Source organism: Myxine glutinosa, chromosome 1 (assembly GCF_964187855.1).
Source record: "Myxine glutinosa chromosome 1, kmMyxGlut1.1, whole genome shotgun sequence".
NCBI classification, from domain to species: Eukaryota; Metazoa; Chordata; class Myxini; order Myxiniformes; family Myxinidae; genus Myxine; species Myxine glutinosa.
This window is the reverse complement of record NC_136261.1, coordinates 253,142,891-253,148,890: the sequence shown is the minus strand read 5'-3', so window position 1 is coordinate 253,148,890 and position 6,000 is coordinate 253,142,891.

Below are 6,000 nucleotides of genomic sequence, written 5' to 3'. Positions count from 1 at the left end.
TAACTGCGATATGCGACCTTCCGGACAGTCAAATGAGGACGTCACTTCCGGACTTACGGATAGTCATAGTGACGACGTACTGATGCTGAACGTGGCGAGCAGACGCTGTAAGGTACGATCGATTGTAGTACACGTTTATAATAACTCTGCCGATACAGGCCCGATTAACTGCAGCGCCATCCGAGCTGCGGCGTCGGGACGATACATTCATTGTACGGTCACATCACGCACTTACGGGCACGCCCATGGGCCCATGGGCACGCCCATGCATGCATGGGCGAAGACATTTTTTTTTTTTTTTTTGGCAAGGAACGGGCACCCACGTACGGGCACGTCCTAGTATATATAAAACACAGTTTGTGTGTGTGTGTGTGTGTGTGTGTGTGTGTGTGTGTGTGTGTGTGTGTGTGTGTGTGTGCGTGTGTGTGTGTGTAATGTTACCGATAGACTCCTAAACGGAGAGGCTTACGTGCTTGATATTTGGCATAGACATAGCCATTGAGCCTGGGACGAACATGGCCGAACTCAAAATATTTGACGATCCATATTTTTTATTCATATTTACCTCAGCGCATTTCAGCAAAGTACCTACTAATCTCAGCCGGTTCCAGAGCAGCTCGCTGATTCACTCAGAGCGATCACGTGATGTTCCATTACCGCCGCCAGACTGATTCGCTCAGAGCGATCACGTGATGTTCCATCCCGTCACACGTCACACGTTTTTTCACCTTTTATGCGATCGTGTTTTGTATCGATTTTGCGCGATATGAATTAAATGTCTTTGAAACAGCTGTGAAACGTCTTTCCACAACCCTTCCGTAACCGATTGGATCAGTTTATTGCCGCATAAAACGAGATCTGCGAAGCGAGTTGGTCGAGTCGTGCTGACCAAGATGGCGACACGGCGGCTTCACTTTTCATGGAGTATGAGCGTTCTATATATTTTCAATTCAGTGCGCCCGTGATTGTGGCATAGACATGACCATTGGGCCTTCACGGTGTAATTTGTGCGAGGCTTTTGTCCGAGTGAGCTTGAGTCGAGAGGGCGAATGTACGGGTTGGGAATGTACGGGTCTCCCTTCCCCCGCCCGGCAACGCCGGTACTGGAGGACGTCACAGGATCGGTGAGTCTCCAAAATCCGCTTCGTGCTGTTGCGCGAATATGCAGGACTATGTCCGATTGTTGTGCTGCTCTCCGACCATGAGAACTGCAACGTCATTGTTGACTGGCCATCCCCTTCCCTCACCCTTCCCCCTCCCCCCTTCCCTTCCCTCTCCCCCCTTCCCTTCCCCCTCCACCATACCCCCTCCACCCTACCCCTCCCCTTCTCCCCTCCCCCTCCCCCCTCTCCTCCCCCTCTATTTTCCCCCTCCCCCTCCCCTTTCCCCCTCCCCCTCCCCTTTCCCCCTCCCCCTCCCTTTCCCCCTCCCCTCCCTTTCCCCCTCCCCCTCCCTTTCCCCTCCCCCTCCCTTTCCCCTCCCCCTCCCTTTCCCCCTCCCCCTCCCCCTTCCCCCTCCCCCTCCCCCTCCCTTTCCCCTCCCCCCTCCCCCTCCATTTCTCCCTCCCCCTCCCTTTCTCCCTCCCCCTCCCTTTCCCCTCCCCTCCCCCTCCCCCTCCCCCTCCCCCTCCCCCTCTGCCTCCCCTCCCCCTTCCCCCTCCCCCCTCCCCCTCCCTCCCCCTCCACCCTACCCCCTCCCCTTCTCCCCTCCCCCTCCCTTTTCCCCCTCCCCTCCCCCTCCCTTTTCCCCCTCCCCTCCCCCACCCTTCTCCCCTCCCCCCCTCTTCTCCCCTCCCCCCCGTTCCCCTCCCCCCCATTCCCCTCCCCTCCCCTCCCCTCCCCCCTCCAACATCACATAATCCACTATGAAGAATTCATAGTGGATTATATGATGTTGAGCTTCCCAGGCCCTGATGCAGCAAAGCTGCCCCAAACCATAATATTTCCACCACCATGCTTTACAGTTGGTACCAGGTTCTTGTGGTCAAATGCTGTCTTTGGTTTTCGCTAAACATGTCTTCTGGTACTGTGGCCAAATAGCTCTACCTTTGACTCATCTGTCCAGAGCACATTGTTCCAGAAGTGCTGGTCTTTGCCTAGGTGTTCATTGGCAAACTTTAGTCTTGCCCTGATGTTCTTTCTGGACAACAAAGGTTTCCTCCTGGCACACCTCCCATGTAGACCAAATTTTTGCAGCCTCTTTCTAATGATAGACTCGTGCACTTTGACATCAACAGTGGCAAACGCTATCTGTAGGTCCTGTGATGACATTTTGGGGTTCTTAGAGACTTCTTTCAGCATCTTGCGGTCTGCTCTCGGGCTGAACCTGCTGGGGCGGCCTGGCCTGAACAAGTTAGCAGTTGTTTGGAATCTTCTCCACTTGTAGATGATCTTCCGGACAGTTGAATGATTGATTTCAAATTGTTTGGAGATCTTTTTAAATCCCTTCCCAGACTCGTAGGCATCTATGACCTTCTTTCTGAAGGCCTCAGAGAGCTCTTTTGATCGAGGCATTGTGAGGCCACACACTTCAACAACAAAAAGCAAACCAAACTAAATAACTGAGGTTTAAATAAGACAGGTTCCTCCAAGATCCTCTCCAAGGATGTTCTTATCATTTGCACCTGAGCTGGTGCACCTGATTCTAATTTTAGGTATTTGAAGTAGTGATAAATGTAGGGGTGTACTTACTTTTTCCACATGCGAAATTTGCATTTATATTTATTTAAATTATACAATGGACTACAAAATGTAAATGTTTCATGATATTTGTTATATTATATCACCTTTATCTATCAATATTGTTGAAATGAAGATCAAATAGCTGTATGTTGAAATATGTTGAAAAAGTCCAAACTTTACATGGGGTGTACTAACTTTTTCACGTGAATGTATATATTGTTGCGGATATGAGGACTGTATTTTTTTGATTGTGTGTATTATTATTATTGCTTGAGTCTGGCCCCTCCTACCTCCAGTGTTGTGTAAAGGTCAAAGGGCGTTCCGGTAGTTAATTCCATAAAGCATCCATTGAAGGACACTATAAAACCCTTGTTCAGTAGCTTATATCTTTATTATGTGTTTTAGGGTAAGGCCTTGTCTTCCATTAAAATGACACTCCATTGCACCAAGTGAAATAGATAGATTCCCTTCATTCCCATTCCCAAAAACCTCCATTTCCCCTTTCGTCATGGCCAAGCCTCAATTTGGCAATTACATCCCCTCCAAAGCCGCCATTGAACATGTGCTCGGGTTGGGGAAGAAAGGCGTGCCCGCCCGTCGTCATCAAGGGCGGAGCCAGAAGGTCGCGTGACCAACCATGGCCGAGGTGAGCACACCGATGGGCGTGTCCTGAAGGCTGGCGGTTTAATCGCCGGAGGCGTTATAAAAGCGCGGGCGCAAGAGTGATGAGAAGGGAGTCGTCAGAGCAAAGCTGCGTAGAGAGGTCCATGACAAGAGAGGTCCATAACAAAGAGAGGTCCATGACAAAGAGAGGTCCATGACAAAGAGAGGTCCATGACAAAGAGAGGTCCATGACAAGAGTGGCGGTTGCATCCACATGGTGGCCACCGAAACTGCAGCCACAGCAGCGTGGGGCCTGGACGGCAGTTTGGAGCAGGGCCGCGAAGGAACGGCGGCTGCCCAACGCGCCGATCGTGCTGCCGGACCCGTTGGACCTCCCTCTCCCCCCAGCCATCCACCTGCCATTCCTATCATCATTCCCCGTGTAAGTGTGTTCGTAGTCTGTCTTTTGTCTTGTCCCTGGGAATAAGTTAAGCCTGTTAGATAAGCTAGTATTTTCACTGTGTCTCTAAAAGCTTCTGTAAATTATTTTCTTATCTTTCCTTCTCCTTGGTTATTTTGACCCTGTAAATAGTAAATAAATTTAGTAGTATTTGCAACCTTTTTTTCGTCTTCTTATTCCTTTTCTTCACATCCGTCGTCTTTGTCTTTTCCCTCATTGAATAGCTGTGGCGCGATACAGCCAACGTTCGAGTGAATTGGGTGAATCGGGGAAACTGTTAGGTTGCGGGGCCTCCGCTCGGCAAACATAACAATTTAACCACGGACCGTAACAATATATATATTGGTGTACATATATATATACAAGTAAATTGGTGTTCGATGCACAACATTGCGTTTTTCGGAAAATTTAAAAGCTTTTCTTTTCTGAGGTAATAATACCCGGGTGGGAGAACTGCTTTCTCACCGCGGATGGCGGAAGCGAGTGAGCTGGCCGAGCGGGTTGGGAAGCTCAAAGAATATGGAAGTGAGCCGGAGATAGGGGGATTCGAGATTTGGAGTGAAGCTTCCCACGTCCCGAGCATTAGTCCACCCCCCTCCCCCATAGGGGATATGGGAACAATGGGAACCGCCGCAGTGCCCGACCAGGCCTGGATGCAAAGGTTAATGGAACGATTGGCTGAACAAATAAGGCGAGATATGAAGGGAATGAATAATAAAATGGATGCCTAGGGTGAACAATTGAGGGGAGAAATGAGGGGAATGAAAAGGGAATTGAAGGCTGGATTGAAGGCCTGTAGTGAGCAATTGGATGCCTGTAGTGAACTGGCGAAGGGGGTGACTGAAGAAACGAAAGGCCATGGAGAGTGTGGAAGTGTAACTCAGTGTAACTTATTAATTGGCACTGGTAACTTATTAATTAACCTGGTAACAAAGCAGATACATTTTACATGCAAACTCTGTGAAAGACGAGTTTGTAAATGAGTCAGGAATGCGCCCGAACATGATAATCTCTTGTCCACCTGGTCACAGCCCCTGGCTGAAGCACCCCCCCCTATCGTTTGGTAAACGGAACTCACAACAGGAGGGGAGCGAGCTGATACCAGGACTTGGTACATGCATGACCTCGGGGCATTAGCGGAGAGGGGATTAAGTCCAGTTTGTCCATATAAACGAGAGCAAACGTGGAGTCGACAGAAGCTGCTACCAGAAGCTCTGACCAACGGGAGTGGCAGAGGAACATCAGCCGAACGAGAAGGACCATGCGAAAAGAGTTAACCTGATCCATTATATTATGCGGTATTATTTGGTAAATGGAATGAAGTGAATAACCAGTTAATAAACCAGACCTTTTGTAAACCTGTGTCCGGTCATTGGAGTCCTGTGAGTCTCTCAGCTACAAATTCTCCAACAATCTGGAGGCACCGCTGGAATTTCGAGTGGACGTCGTCAAGGGTCAAGGTGAGCATGACCTCTTGGGGATCTGTCCATTATGAAATATGAATTCTGAAGATGGAGGATTTGGTGTGTGGGACTGGCGATTGTCCATAGGAAATACAAGGATGAAACGTGTTAAACGACTGTAGCAATTTATTCGTGTTTTTTTTCTCTAAATGATTTCTGTAAATACGTATTTTTGCGCTGGTCATTAAGGGTCTTACTGTGACCTGGGAGCAAACGGAGCAAGCGTGCACCTTGCGACCATTTGCTTCCAGGACGTGTAAGGCCGGTACACTCGTTTACCCACCCGTACACGTATAAAGTACTTCTTTTTTTTTGCACTTGTTCAAAGCACTCGACTTGCTCGACGAGCGAGCGACTTGCTCGGCGCTCGGCGAGCGACAGGGAACCGGGAAAGGGAATTATATTTATATATATATATTTTTACCTCATTCCAATTTATGGTATTGCGACAAAAAGGCTTATATCTTTGGAAACGACTGGTCGGATTTAGACAAATTAAAACTCGTTCGATCAACAAATAAATTCATGACAGACAATCCCACCTCATGCCGGTCCAGAATTACTGTGAAAGATGGCGATTGGATAAAAATTGCATACCAACACTCCCTCACTGTCCCTCATTGTCCCTCATGTCCATTCCGGCACCCTGTCTCTTCCTCCCGCTCCTTTTCCCTCCCTTTACTTCCCATTGGCGGACGTTTTGCGAGAAGCAAAGCGTTTTGCAGGACGCTTCCAGGAAATAAAACCAGTGCTGTTGTTTTTTTTGACGAAATTTGCCAGATAAATAGCATGG